The following is a 16424-nucleotide window of genomic DNA, read 5'->3' as shown; positions in this document are numbered from 1 at the left end:
TTTCTAGCTCTTTAAGGAAGCAACAAATCAATTTCCAAAGTGGTTGTAGCATTTTATAATCCTACAAGTGTTCCAGTCTCTCCACAACCTCTCCAACATTTATTATGTGTGTTTTGGATTAATGCTAGTAGCCTTGTTGGGGTGAAATGGTATCTCATTATAGTTTTGATTTGCATTTCTCTAATGGCTAATGATCAGGAGCATTTCCTCATGTATCTGTTAGCTGCCTAAATGTCTTCTTTGGTGAGACACCTGCTCATATACTTTGCCCCTTTTTAATTGGGTTATTTGTCTTTTTGTTGCTGAGGATTTGCAGTTGCTTGTCAATCTTAGGGGAATCCTGGTGGCATAGAGTTTAATTAAGAGTTATAGTTGCTAACCAAAAGGTTAGCAGTTCAAATCCACCAGGCACTCCTTGGAAACCATATAGGTCACTATGAGTTGGAATCAAAAGCAATGTTTTTGTTTGTTTGTTTGTTTTTGGTAGATTTTAGAGATTAGACACTGATGAGATTTTTCCTACCCAAAATTTTTTTCCCAGTCCGTAGGTTGTCTTTTTACTCTTTTGGTAAAGCCTTTGGATGAGCATAAGTGTTTGATTTTAAGGAGCTACCTGATATCTAGTTTCTCTTTTGGTGTTTGTGCATTGTTAGCAATGTTTTGTATACTGTTTAGGCCATGTATTAGGGCTCCCAGCATTGCCCCTATTTTTTCTTCCATGATCTTTATCATTTTAGATTTTATATTTAGGTCTTTGATCCATTTTCAGTTAGTTTTTGTGCATGGTATGAGGTATGGATCTTGTAAGTAGTGTGAGGCTTCCCACTTTATTCTTATTTTTCAGGAATGCTATACTTTTTCAGGGCTTCTTCCGTTTCCATGTCAAGCTGGTGATTTATTTTCCATCTCATTAAAAAATGACATTGGAATTTGGACTGGGATTGCATTGTGTCTATAGATCACTTCGGGTAGAGTAGACATTTTCACAATGCTGAATCTTCCTATGTTTTTCCACTTACGTATGTCTCTTCTGGTTTCTTCCAGTAGTGTCTTTTAGTTTTCTTTGTATAGGTACTTTACATCTCTGGTTAGATTTATTCCTAAGTATTTGATCTTCTAGTTGGCTGTCATAAATGCTATTGATTTGGTGAATTTCCTCTTGGAGGTTCTCTTTATTGGTGAAGAGGAATCCAATTGATTTTTGTATGTTTGTCTTGTATCCTGATACTCTGCTGAACTCTTCTACTAGTTCTATTAGTTTCCTTATGGGTTCTTTGGGGTTTCCTGTGGTAGATTTGAGCCGCTGATCTTTTGGTTAGCAGCTGTAGCACTTAACCACTATGCCACCAGGGTTTCCATATAAGATCATATCTTCTGCAAATACAGATACTTTTATTTCTTCCTTACCAATCTGGATACCCTTTATTTCTTTATCTAGCCTAATTGCTCTGGCTAAGAGCTCCAGAACAATGTTGAATAAAAGTGACGATAAAGGGCATACTTGTTTGGTTCCTGTTCTCAAGGGGAATGCTTTCAGACTCTCTTCGTTTGGGATGATGTTGGCTGTTGGCTTTGTATAAATGTCCTTTATTATGTTGAGGAATTTCCCTTCTTATTATGCTGAGAGTTTTTTTTTTTTTTTAATCATAAATGGGTTTGGACATTGTCAAATGCCTTTTCTGGATCAATTGATAAGATCATGTGGTTCTTGTCTTTTGTTTTATTTACGTGGTGGATTATATTGATTGCTTTTCTAATGTTAAACCATCCCCGCATACCTGGTATGAATCCCACTTGCCCATCGTCAATTATTTTTTTGATGTGTTGTTGAATTCCATTGGCTAAAACTTTGTTGAGGATTTTTCTGTTCATGAGGGATAATGGTCTGTAATTTTCTTTTTTTGTGGTGTCTTTACCTGGTTTTGGTATCAGGGAAATGATGTCTTCATAGAATGAGTTAGGGAGTATTCCATCCTTTTGTATGCTCTGAGATACCTTTTGTACTGGTAGTGATATCTCTTCTCTGAAAGTTTGGTAGAATTCTCCAGTGAAGCCATCAGGACCAAGGCTTTGTTTTGTCGTTGGGAGTTTTTTAATTACCTTTTCGATCTCTTCTTTTGTTATAGGTTTATTTAGTTGTCCTATCTCTGTTTGTGTTAGTTTAGGTAGGTAGTCTGTTTCTCGAAATTTGTCCATTTCCTCTAGGTTTTCAAACTTGACAGAGTACAGTTTTTCATAGTATTCTGTTACGATTCTTTTAATTTCAGTTGGGTCTGTTGTGGTATCTCCCACCTCATTTCTTATTTGGGTTTTTTGCTTCCTTTCCTTTTTTTTTTCAGTGAGTTTGGCCAACTGCTTATCGATTTTGTTGGTCTTTTCAAAGAACAAGCTTTAGGTCTTGTTAACTCTTTCAATTATTTTTCTCTTCTCTGTTTCATTTAATTCTGCTGTAATTTTTATTACTTACTTTCTTCTGGTGCCTGAGGGCTTCTTTTGCTCCTCTTTTTCTATTTGTTTCAGTTGTAGGGATAATTCTTTGATTTTGGACCTGTCTTTTTTTTTTTTCTTTTTAGATGTGTGCCTTTACTGCTATAAATTGACCTCTGAGCACAGCTTTTGCTGTGTCCCAAAGGTTCTGATAGGAAGTGTTTTCATTCTCATTTGATTCCACGAATTTCTTTATTCTATCCTTAATTTCTTCAGTAATCCAGTAGTTTTTGAGCAAGGTGTTGGTCAGTTTCCAGGTGTTTGATTTTTTTTTTTCCTTGCTTTTTCTGTTATTGATTTCTACTTTTATGGTTTTATGCTCAGAGAAGATACTTGGTAATATTTGGATGTTTTGGATTCTGTGAAGGCTGGCTTTATAGCCTAATATGTGCTCTATTCTGGAGAATATTCCAAGTATTTTGGAAAAGGAAGTGTACTTGGCTGCTGTTGGGTGGGGTGTTCTGTATACGTCCATGAGGTCAAGTTGGTTGATTGTGGCATTTAGATCTTCAGTGTCTTTACTGAGTTTCTTTCAGGATGTTCTGTCCTTCACCAAAAGTGTTTTATTGAAGTCTCCTATTATTACTGTGGAGCTGTCTATCTCTCCTTGCAATGCTGTTATAATTTATGTGTTTCAGAGCCCTGTCATTGGTGGGCAAATATTTATTTTGTTATACCCTCCCTTTAATCATTATACAGTGCCCTTCCATATGCTTTGTGGTGGATTTAGCCATAAAATCTACTTTGTCAGATATTAGTATTGCCACTCTTGCTCTTTTTTGTTTGTTTTTCTTTAATATATATATATTTTCATCCTGTGAGTTTTAGTTTCTATGTGTCTTTAAGTCTAAGGTGTGTCTTTTGTAGGCAGCATATAGATGAATCCTGTTGTTTTATCCATTCTGCCACTCTCTGCCCCCTTATTGATGCCTTTAGTCCATTTACATTCAGTGTAATTATGGACAGGTATGAGTTTAGTGGTGTCATTTTTAGGTCTTTTTTTGTGTTGTTGACAGTTTCTTTGTTCCACTTAATTTTCTGTGCTGAGTCGTTTTTCTTCATATATTGTCTTTCCCTGTTTTTCATTGTTGTTGCTTTTGTACTTGCCGAGTCTTTATGTTTTTCTTGTTTTTTATTTTGATGTATAGGATTGTTATTTTCCTTTGTGGTTACCTTAATATTTACCCCTATTTGTCTAAGTTTAAACCAATGTTTCATTTCTTTCTATTGCCTTGACTTCTCCATATGAAAGATCTGTGACGTTTTTTAGCCACTCTTTTTTGTTTTGATGTTGCCATCTTTTACATAATGATATCCCTTTTTCCCTGGTTTGAGAGTTTTAGCTTTGATTTATTTGTGTGATTTCTATATCTGGGTTGATATGTGGGTGCTGTGTCCTCTGTTCTAGTCTTGGGTTGTTACCTGATGTTACTGATTTTCTTTCCAGAGAACTCCCTTTAATATTTCTTGTAATTTTGGTTTTGTTTTTGCAAGTTCTCTAAGCTTCTGTTTATGTGGATGTGTCCTTATTTTGCTTTCATATTTGAGAAAAATTTTTGCTAGATATATGAATCTTGGCTGGCAATTTATTTTCCCCTCAGGGCTTTATATATATCATCTTATTGCCATCTTATATGGCCTTGGTGACAGAAACAATGCCAGAGTTCGAATGATAGAATTTTGCAAGACCAGTGACTTCTTCATTGGAAATACCTTCTTTCACCAACATAAACGGCAACTATACACATGGACCTCGCCAGATGGAACACACAGAAAACAAATTGACTACATCTGTGGAAAAAGACAATGGAAAAGCTCAATATCATCAGTCAGAACAAGGCCAGGGGCCGACTGTGGAACAGACCATCAATTGCTCCTATGCAAGTTCAAGCTGAAACTGAAGAAAATCAGAGCAAGTCCACGAGAGCCAAAATATGACCTTGAGTATATCCCACCTGAATTTAGAGACCATCTCAAGAATAGATTTGACACATTGAACACTAGTGACCGAAGACCAGACGAGTTGTGGAATGACATCAAGGACATCATCCATGAAGAAAGCAAGAGGTCACTGAAAGGACAGGAAAGAAAGAAAAGACCAAGGTGGATGTCAGAGGAGACTCTGAAACTTGCTCTTGAAAGTCAAGCAGCCAAAGGAAAAGGAAGAATTGATGAAGTAAAAGAACTGAACAGAAGATTCCGAAGTGCATCTTGAGAAGACAAAGTAAAGTATTATAATGCCATGTGCAAAAAGCTGGAGATGGAAAACCAAAAGGGAAGAACATGCTCGGCATTTCTCGAGCTGAAAGAACTGAAGAAAAAATTCAAGCCTGGAGTTGCAATAGTGAAGGATTCCATGGGGAAAATATTAAATGATGCAGGAAGCATCAAAAGAAAATGGAAGGAATATATAGAGTCATAATACCAAAAGAATTATTCGATATTCAACCATTTCAAGAGGTGGCATATGATCAGGAACCGATAGTACTGAAGGAAGAAGTCCAAGCTGCTCTGAAGGCATTGGTGAAGAACAAGGCTCCAGGAGTTAATGGAATATCAATTGAGATGTTTCAGCAAACAGATGCAGCACTGGAGGTGCTCACTCGTCTATGCCAAGAAATACGGAAGACAGCTTCCTGGCCAACTGACTGGAAGAGATCCATATTTATGCCTATTCCCAAGAAAGGTGATCCAACCAAATGTGGAAATTATAGAACAATATCGTTAATATCACATGCAAGCAATATTTTGCTGAAGATCATTCAAAAACAGCTGCAGCAGTATATCAACAGGGAACTTCCAGTAATTTAGGCTGGTTTCAGAAGAGGACATGGAACCAGGGATATCATTGCTGACGTCAGATGGATTCTGGCTGAAAGCAGAGAATACCAGAAGGATGTTTACCTGTGTTTTATTGACTACGCAAAGGCATTCGACTGTATGGATCATAACAAACTATGGATAACACTGTGAAGAATGGGAATTCCAGAACACTCAATTGTGCACATGAGGAACCTTTACATAGATCAAGAGGCAGTTGTTCACACAGAACAAGGGGATACGGTTTGGTTTAAAGTCAGGAAAGTTGTGCGTCAGGGTTGTATTCTTTCACCATACCTATTCAATCTGTATGCTGAGCAGATAATACAAGAACCTGGACTATATGAAGAATGGGGCATCAGGATTGGAGGAAGACTCATTAACAACCTGTGTTATGCAGAGGACACAACCTTGCTTGCTGAAAGTGAAGAGGACTTGAATCACTTAGTAATGAAGATCAAAGACCAGAGACTTCAGTATGGATTACCACTCAACATAAAGAAAACAAAAATCCTCACAACTGGACTGATGAGCAACATTACGATAAATGGAGAAATGATTGATGATGTCAAGGATTTCATTTTACTTGGATCCACAATCAACAGCCATGGAAGCAGCAGTCAAGAAATCAAAAGACACATTGCATTGGGTAAATCTGCTGCAAAGGACCTCTTCAAAGTGTTGAAGACCAAAGATGTCACCTTGAAGACTAAGGTGTGCCTGACCCAAGCCATGGTATTTTCAATTACATCATATGCATGTGAAAGCTGGACAGTGAATAAGGAAGACCGAAGAGTTGATGCCTTTGAATTGTGGTGTGGGCAAAGAATATTGAATATACCATGGACTGCCAAAAGAACGAACAAATCTGTCTCGGAAGAAGTGTGGCCAGAATGCTCCTTAGAGGCAAGGATGGCGAGACTGTGTCTTTCATACTTTGGACATGTTTTCAGGAGGGATCAGTCTGTGGAGAAGGACATCATGCTTGGCAGAGTACAGGGTCAGCGGAAAAGAGGAAGACCCTCAACAAGGTGGATTGACACAGTGCCTGTAACAATCTGCTAAAGCATAGCAACGATTGTAAGGATGGCACAGGACCGTGCAGTGTTTCGTTCTGTTGTGCATAGGGTCACTATGAGTTGGAACTGACTCAACGTCACCTAACAACAATGAAAACAATTGCCATCTTGCCTACAAGGTTTCTGCTGAGTAGTCCAAGCTTAGTCTTACTGACTCTTCTTTGTAGGTGACTTTTCATTTATCCCGAGCTTCTCTTAAAATTTTCTCTTCATCTTTTGTTTTGGCAAGTTTGATTATAATATGTCTTGGTGAACCTTCTTTTGGAATCTACCTTCTGTGGGGTTTGAGGAGAATCTTGGATAGGTACTTCTCATCTTTTATGATATGGAAATTTTTGCCAACAAAACATCAACAATTCTCTCTTCGTTTTCTGTTATACACCCTCAGCCCCTTTCTGGTACTTCAAACACTCATAGGTTATTCTCTCGATAGAGTTCCACATAATTCTTATCGCTTCTTCATTTTGTTTTATTATTTTATCTGATTTTTCCTGAAATATGTTTGTGTCAATTGTTTAATCTTCAGTCTCACTACTTCTGACTTCCATTTCCTCAATTCTGCTCCTATGACTTTCTGTTGAGTTGCGTAACTCTGAAATTTTATTGTTAATCTTCTGGATTTCTGTTTGTTGTCTCTCTATGAATTCTTTCAGCCTATTAAGTTTGTCATTATGCTCTTCTATAATCTTCTTACGTTCTTCTAATGCTTTGTCTATGTGATTTTTGACTTGTTTTGCATTTTCCTGATTCCTTCCTGTTTTCTTGAAGAGTTCTGTATATTAATCTTTTGTATTTTACCTCTGGTAATTCTGAGAAATTATCTTCATCCGGAAGATTTCTTGGTTCTTTGTTTTGGGAGCTTACTAAAGCCATCATGGTCTGCCTTTTTATGTGATTTGATATTGGCTGTTGTCTCTGAGCCATCGATAAGTTATTGTATTTATTTATTTTATGTTTGCTTACTGTATCCTAGCTTCTTGTTTTGTTTTGGTATGCCCAAATAGGCTGCTTGAGTGAGCTAGTTTGATTATTGGCTCCTTTGAAGCTCTAACATCCTGTCACGAGGTAGTTAAATCTGTTACTAGATATATGAACCCCGGAGTCTGTTTAATTTTCTTGTATGGATTCATCTCATGTGTCCAGGTTGTTAGTCACCAAGTGTGTGGTCCATGCTCTCACCTACAGTCTTAGATGAGCAGGGGTGATTGCTATAGGCACAGGTATCTGGCTGCAAGAGGGGTCACATGCTCAGCAAGGTAGGGTGCTGACAGGCACCTCTGAGTGTCTATGAGAAAAGTGTGTTCCTGTTCCCTAGAGCACATACTTGGGTTTTGCATCTGAACTGTGGGTACCCAGTGCTGTTGGCTGTAAGGACTAGGGGGCATCCCTTATCCTTGGACCCCTGTCATGGGTGGCTAGGTGCTATGGGTGGAGCTACCAGTCCTCAGGCCCCTGATTTGGGTAGGTGAGGACCCTGCTTAATAAGCAGAGCAGTGTCAAACTTCACAAACCTCCCTCTCCACCATATAGCTGAAATAGTTGAAGTTAGACTTCAGGTATATACCCTGTTCTTCTGTGCTAATGAGGACCTACGCTGTTGAAATGGGCCCACACAGGTTTATGCAGGGATGAAGTGCATTCAGAATCCATACACCCCTTATGCCTGTGCCTAGGCAAAGGAGATGTTTCTGCCCTGAGTACCCAGCTTAGGGGGGCAGAAAGGTTATTTTTTCCTTGTTTGTTAATTTGTTCCCTCTCTAAGTCCTGGAGAATGACTCAGGATGCATGACAGGTCCTACTTCCAGCTCAGGGAAGGTGGCTGAGGCCAGCTCAGGACTCGGTGCAGAGCAGGGAGGGTTCAGAAAATTGGGAGAGAGATTCTCCTCCCAAGGGGATGTTTCTTAATCTGCATGATAGAGTGGAATCACATACTAATCTTTTACCAATGGAGCACTGTGTTTCACTGATTCTGAAGGCGCGAGTGGAGTCTCTGCTGCTCAGTGTCTCCCGATGTGGAAAACACTTCCCAAATGCTACTGCTTGCTTAACCTCACTCTCGCCAGTGGATCTGGCCTGTGGAGTGTCAGCTCCCCCAGGTCAGGTCTGGTTAGTCCTTGCTGCTTCTGAACCATCTCTCCCTCCCCCTGCTGTGCAGTCCGATTCCTCAACTTTGCCTTTGATGTTCAGGGCTCCTAGATTGTCATATATAATTGATTCACTTGTTTTTTCAGGTCTTTGTTGTGAAAGGTACCACAGGGAGAATCTGACTACTCCACCATCTTGGCACTGCCTACCTAGAGAGAGATTTATGTCAAGGAAATGGCTCATGTGGTTGTAGAGGCTGGAAAGTCCCATGTCTGTGGGTTGGGCTGAGGCTTCTATTGACTCTCATACCTGCAGAGACTGGCGAATCCAAGACAAGCAGGTCAGACAGTAGGTTCCTGGCTCAAATGCTGTGGTGACCAACTAATCCCAAGATGGGCAGTCAAAACGGCAGGTAAGTTACTAGTTCAAGTCCAAAGTACTGTAGGTCAGATGAACAGGAGTCAGCTGCAGGATCCAAAATGAGCCACAGTCCATGAGTCTTGCCAGAAAGGACACCTATGTGGGATATAGACCACACCCCCAAGGAAACTCTCTTTCAACTGATTGTCAACTCATAGCAGATGCCATCAAGGAGGTGATCACATTATATCAGATCTCGTCATGAGGTGATTACATCATCACACGACTCCCAAACTGCATCATAACTGTCAAACCACTAAGGATCATGGACCAGCCAAGTTGACACACAATCTTAACAATCACAGACCACCTGTTGTCAACCTGACACCTTTACACATCTCCTTAAACTATACATAATCTCTGAATAAAGACAATTACAAAGTCATACTTGTGCCTAACATAATACAACTAACACATGTACAACCAAAAATGCAGTAGCCCTGTTTACAGCTTATATTTTATAAGTGAACAAAAATATTTGATGTACATATACAAGGAAGAAATACTCATAATAATTACAGTCCTTGTTTCTGTAACTGGTCAAGTAGTCATAACTGGTATTTAGAACTACTTTCTTCTACCACCCATTCTGTATTCCCTTTGCCCTCAGAAAGCACCTCAGCTGGTTGTGGTTCTTTGCCTTGTGGGTTGACCCAAACTTTCATTCATGAAGAGTCTGGGCCATTAGTAGTCATGTCAGAATTGAGTTGCTATAGTTTTCCATTGACATTACTCAAAGGACATGGTGGTACAGGGAGATGCCCTAAGGGATCTCCTACATTTCAGATATATTCTCCTTTGCCTCCATTATGTAATATCAATCTGATTTCCTCTTGGTAGTCAGGATCATTCACACCAGCCAATACAGTAACTCCCTTCTTTGCCTGTTGATCCAGAAGCATAAGGAACCCAAAGGGATCAGGTGGCATACTTAGCTTCCAATTCAATGGAATCTGTGGTCTGTCTTCAGGTGGGAGTATTCCTTCCTTTGGAGCTAAGACCCCTAGACTTGCAGATCATAGAGTTGTGGGTACAGGAAACAAAAATTTTGCAAGTGGGTCACTAGAAGTAGTATTTAGTGGTGCCACTCTTATTTTCACCCTTTGATTCCTGTACTGCTGAATCCTGGCTATGGGAGAAATGGCACCATATATTGGATGCTGTTTTAGAACATATACAGCCTCCTAGAGAACATTGCCCCAACCCTACAATGTATTGTCACCTAGCTGGCACTGTAATAGTATGTTTTGAAGGTAATTTCCTTGTTCTATCAAGCCAACTGTTTCAGGATGTTGGAGGACATGGTAAGACCAGTGAATTCCATGAGCGTAGGCCCATTAAAGATCTTCATTTGGTTGAAGTTGTTGTGTGGAATATCATGATGGTGGATAAAGTATTTTGTAAGTCTGCAGGTGGTAGTTTTGACAGAAGCATTGTGTGCAGGGAGGACAAATTTTTATCCAGAGTAAGTGTCTACTCCAGTAAGAAAAAAATGCTGCCTTTTCCATGATGGAAGTAGTCCAATGCATTCAACCTTCCACCAGGTTGCTGGCTGATTACCTCAAGGCATGGTACCATATCAGGGACTAAATGTTGGTATCTGCAGCTGGCAGATTGGGAACTCAGCAGTGGCTGTAGCCCAGTTAGCCTTGGTGAATGGAAGTCAATGTTGCTGAACCCATACATAACCTCCATCCTTGCTTTTTTCATAAGCCCATTTGGCTTATGAAAGTGGGTAGGGAAAGAGGATGTCTGCTTTCCATAGAATATGTCATTTGATCCACTTGATTGTTAAAATCCTCCTCTGCTGAGGTCACCCTTTGATGAGCATTCACACAAGACACAAATACCTTCATTTCTTTAACCTATTCAGAGAGGTCTATCCACATACTTCTTCCCCATACCTGCTTGTCTCCAATTTTTCAAACATGTTCCTTCCAAGCTCCAGTCTATCCGGCCAAACCATTTGCCACAGCCCATGAATCAGAATACAATCACACATCTGGCCATTTCTGCTTCCAAGAAAATTAACAACTAGATACACTGTTCAAAGTTATACTTATTGGGAGGATTGCCCTTCACCGCTGTCCTTCAAGTATTCCCAGAAAGGAGCTATAGTGCTGCCACTGTCCACTTTCAAGTGGTGCCTGCATATCATACAGAACCACCTGTACAGCAGGCACAAGTGTTCTCTTCCTCATCTGATCATAAGGAACTCCCCATGAAGCCATAGGTGAATACTGGGAGATAGAAGGTAATGTGACAGGAGTGGAGAACACAGGCATTTAAGCCACTTCTTCATGCAACTTACTTGTGTCTTCAGGTCCTGCTCCAGCCGCATCTCTTATATATCACTCCTATTTAATGGTGGACTGCTGCTGTTCACATCTAACTTTATGGCTGTGAGTTAGACAACACCCAATTCATGATGGGCAGCTCATTCTACATGGTGACTTGGTGGCCCATGGTTAAGTGTTCAGTCTCTACTAAGACCCAGTAACAAGCTAAAAGCTGTTTCTCAAACAGAGAGTAGTTATCTGCAGAGGATGGCAGAGCTTTGCTCCAAAATCCTAAGGATCTGCACTGTGATTCTTCAATAAGGACCTGCCAAAGATTCTAAACAGCATTATTATCTGCCTCTGACACTTCAAGCAACATTGGATTAGCCAGATCATATGGCCCCAGGGCAGAGCTGCTTGCATGGTAGTCTGAATCTGTTTCAGATCCTTCTCTAGTTCTCAGCCCCACTCAAAACTAGCAGCTTTTTGAATCACTTGATAAATAGGCTAGAGTAGCACACCCAAATGAGGGATGTGTTGCCACCAAAATCAAAAAGGCCCACCAGGTGTTGTGCCTCCTTTTTAGTGGTGGGAGGGGCCAGATGCAATAACTTATCCTTCACTTTAGAAATATCTTGACATGCCCCACACCATTGGACCTCTAGAACTTCACTGAGATGGAAGAGGTCTGAATTTTTGTTGGATTAATTTACCACCCTCTAGAGGGTCGCTATGAGTCAGAATCAACTCGAGGGCACTGTTTTTTTTTTTTTTTTAGTTAGTATGCAAATATTTTACCAATAAGTCCAGAGTCGTTGACACTTCATCCTTGTTAAGTTCAATCAGCGTAATTTTATCAATGTAATAGATCGGTGTGACATCTTGTCAATGGGAAAAGGGATCAAGCTCCCTGAAGACTAAATGATGACAGAAGGCTGGAGAGTTGATACACCTTGAGGTAGGACACTGAAGGTGTCTTGCTGGCCTTGCCAGCTGACGGCAAACTTCTTCTACTGATCCTTTAAAACAGGTCTGGAGAAAAAGGCATTAGCCAGATCAATAGCTGCATACTGGATACAAGGAGAAGTATTAATTTGCTCAAGCAATGAAACTACATCTGAAACAGCAGCTGCAATTTGAGCCACCACCTGGTTAAGTTTTTAATAATCCATTGTTATTATCTAGGATCCATCTGTTTTTTGCACAGGCCAAACAGGCAAGTTGAATGGGGATCTGGTAGGAATCACCACCCCTGCATCCTTTAAATCCTTGATGGTGGCAGTAATCTCTGCAATTCCTCCAGGATTTGGTTTACCATTTTCCTAGGTAAGGGTAGTTCTAATGGCTTCCACTTGGATTTTCCTACCATAATAGCTCTTGGTCCACTTGTCAAAAAACCCATGTGCAGACTCTGTGAGTTGCTGAGTATATTCCAGTTATGCATTCTGGAACCAGGGAAATCACTACAGGATGGGACTCACTGGACCTACTGTGAGATGGCCATGAGCTAAGACTCCGTTAATAACCTGACCTCCATATGCACCCACTCTGACTGTTAGGCCACAGTGATGTTTTGGATCTCCTGGAATTAGTGTCAGTTCAGAGGCAGTATCCAGTAATCCGTAAAGAGTCAGATGATTTTCATTTCCCCATTGAATAGTCACTCTTGTAAAAGACCATTGATCTCTCTGGGGAAGACTGTGAAAAAGGTTAACAGTATAAGCTTTGGGCAGTGTAGTGGAGTTCTTAAGGGAACCCGCCTCCCCTTCATTCAAGGGATTGTAGGCCTATAAACTCACTCAAGTCTGTGAATTGATTGAGTGGCAGTGACTCTCTATTCTGGTGATTTGAGTTAAACTGCTATTTATTTGACCTAAAATTCTTCCCCTTGTACAGATCAAGTAAATAGTAGATTTCCTGTTTGACTCCTAGGGACACCATGACTAAGTAACCAATGCCATAAGTCCGTAAGAGCCAGATTATTCTGTTTACTGCTTTGACTCCGCTGTCCATTGTGGTAACCATGAATTCCTTGCATTTGTTGATTGAATGGTGACCCTTGGCTCCTACCACCACGGGGTCCCATTAGCCCCATTGTAGTTAGGTGTCTTAATTCAGTTAGGGCAGTTCCCACTGTCAAATCTGACTTAGTTAGCATTCACAGCAGTCTTCAAGGATGTTGGAGCTCCGTTCGCAAATTTGTTCCTTACTATTGTGTTGAAAGGTGTGTCCTCTCTGCACTCCATTATGGATCTGTGGATCTAACCTTATAAATCCACTCTGACATGCCAATTTCCCTATGCCTTTGGATACTTTTTTCTATAGCATACCAAGGCAGGTCTGGTACTTCAAGTTGATTTAGTATAGGCCATCATGCAGTCCATACTTCTGAAACCCAACTAAATAAACTGTTAGACCCTTTAATAACCTCATAAGATGAAACACTGAATGAAAACTCTGTGCTTAATGGGCATATATCAATAAACTCAGACTGATCCATCTTTATGTTCCTTGCACCATTATCCCACACCCTTAATAGCCATTCCCACACATATTCCCCAGGTTGCTGTTTGTACATATTAGAAAAGCCAAGCAGATATTTTGGAGTATAGCATACCTCCTCCTGTGTTACACTTTATACTTCACCTCTTGGGGTTCCCTGGGACTTAAGTCAAGTTACAGGTCTAGAAGCTAAAACAGGTGGTGGGGTTGTGTTTTGAAAACATTCAGCATTGTCTTGCAAGGCATATGACTCAGGCAATGCCCCAGGCAATGACCAAAGACTCTTCAGACTCGGCTGGGTTAATCTCATCAGGTGGGGTTGGAGGGGCTAATGTTTTTACTGGAGGGGTGGTTTAGGAAACAAAGACTGAGTAATCTGTTCAGATAGGACTGAGAGGGCTGGTTCTGTTGGCAGGAGTAATTCAATTGAATTTAGGGACTCGGTGTTCCCAGCTTCCTGATTATCTGCTGATATGCCCTTATTCCAAGCTTCAGGATCCCATTTCTTCCCAATCAATGCCCTCACTTTAACTTCAGACACCACTCGAGGCTGGCAATTCAGTTGACATTGTAATTCAGCTGCTCTTACAATAAGCATGTAATTTATTCAATATGAAAGTTAAATAACTGTAAGAATATTTTCCTACTCCAATTTGTTCTTGAACATTGAGTGAATGGTAAAAAGTTAGTGACATTGGGTAACAATTGTGAGGAAACTAAGTGTGAAATGCTCATTATATATTTAGAAAATGCTAGATATAAGAAAAAAAGATATAAGGAGCGAGAAAAATATCTACAAAAAATGCAGAATCAAGATAATTAGATTCTAGTGCTAACACAGAAACAATATGCACTTATGTCTGTAGTGATATTCAATATCCGATGCTTTTATTTGTAACTGACTTGCTTACAGAGCTGTGCTTTGTTCTTGGTTCTGTGTTATGAAGCCAAGGGGAGCTTGTTGAGGTGCAGCAAAGGAATTAGGTGTGATTATGTACATTCCACTGGGAATCTATCATCAAAAGTGTTGATAAATTACTGATCAATCAGAACTTTTATTCAACCTATTTATGACTAAAAGAGCTAGTGTCCAAAATATAACAAATATACTGTCCAAAGTCAGTTTAAAAGTATTTTTCATTATGTGGCACTAAAACACACAGGACAAATACCATTTGATCAGCTTATTTCTACTGGTTTCACCCTTTTTTTCTTGGAGCTTTTTAGATAATACGTTAATTTTTTTTTAACTGCTTAACTTCCATAGACCAAAATCAATTATAAAATAGTATCCATATTTATGTGCTTTTGCTTTTACCTCTGAGGAGATACCAAGAATGATGCATTTGTAGAAACACACAGTCACTGAATTTATTCTTTTAGATCTGCTGCTATAGTCTACAACTCACTTCTCTCTCTTTGCAGTAATCACCGTGATGTTCCTTGTCACCCTGACTAGAAACAGTCTCTTGATTCTATTAATCCTGTAGAAACTTTTCTTCACACCCTATGTATATATAAGTATATATATATATATTTTTCCTGTGGCAGCCCTCTCTCATAAATATCCTGTTCATATTTGTCCTTATTCTCCAAAATGATGTCCTTCTGTGTAGGACAGTCATCTCTGTTTCTGTTTGTGAGATACAGATATTCTTAGGGTTAGCTGTGGGTGGGACTGAGTGTATCCTCTTAGACCTTATGTCCTATGACAATTATGTTACCATCTGGAAGCCTTTACACTACCCCCTTCTAATGAACTTGTTCATCTGCAGGCAGATGACTGTTAGCTCATGGACCAGTGGTTGTCTCAATGCCGTGATACACGCAGCCTATACCATGAGATTCTCCTTTTGTGGAAGCAAAGAAATCATTTCTATTGTGAACTTCCTGGAGTCTTGAAACTCTCCTGTGAGGATACCTTGTCCTACGAGACTGGGGTGTTGATTAGCACCACCATTCTGCTTCTTATACCATTCTCAGTCATCCTTGCCTCCTACACGCTCATCCTGGTCACTACCATTCAAATGGCTTGAACTGAGGGCAGGAAGAAAGAATTCTCCACCTACTCTCATTTGACAGTTATCAGTCTATATTATGGTGCCATAATTTTCATGTACATGAGGCTAATCTCCTCACACACTTCAGGCTAAGATAAAGTAGTGTCTCCCTGTCTTCTGGAAACCCTGGTGGTGTAGTGGTTAAGTGCTATGGCTGCTAACCAAAAGGTCAGCAGTTTGAATCTACTAGGTGCTCCTTGAAAACTCTATGAGGCAGTTGTACTCTGTCTTATAGGGTTGCTATGAGTTGGAATCAATTCGACAGCAATGTTTTTGTTTTTTGGGGGGTTTATCTTCTACCTCAGTCTCATTCCCGTGCTCAACCCCATGATCTATACATAGTCTTTGGAATAAGGATGTTATGAGGTGTTCATTATATTCTAAAATATGAATGTAAAGTTTTGGTGAATATTGTGTGTTTTTGGGTAGAAGTCTGGAAAGCATACATAGTCAACAGGCAATAGTCAGAAACATGAATGCCAGATGTTTGTATAAAGAGATAGAAAGCAAGATAGAGAACATAGAAGTCCTTTCCTGTTGCCTTTAGCCTCACCTGGACACCAGTTTCAACAAGGTATTTTGCCATTAAAATGTATTCTTTCAGGGTTCTACATGTGAGTCAAGATATTTCAAAGCTTTTCCCCTGCTAGCTTAGAAATCGGTCTTTTACAGCCTGCTTTAACAATAACAGA

This window comes from Loxodonta africana, chromosome 2 (genome assembly GCF_030014295.1).
Source record: "Loxodonta africana isolate mLoxAfr1 chromosome 2, mLoxAfr1.hap2, whole genome shotgun sequence".
Taxonomy (NCBI): Eukaryota; Metazoa; Chordata; class Mammalia; order Proboscidea; family Elephantidae; genus Loxodonta; species Loxodonta africana.
This window is presented reverse-complemented; position numbering follows the sequence as displayed.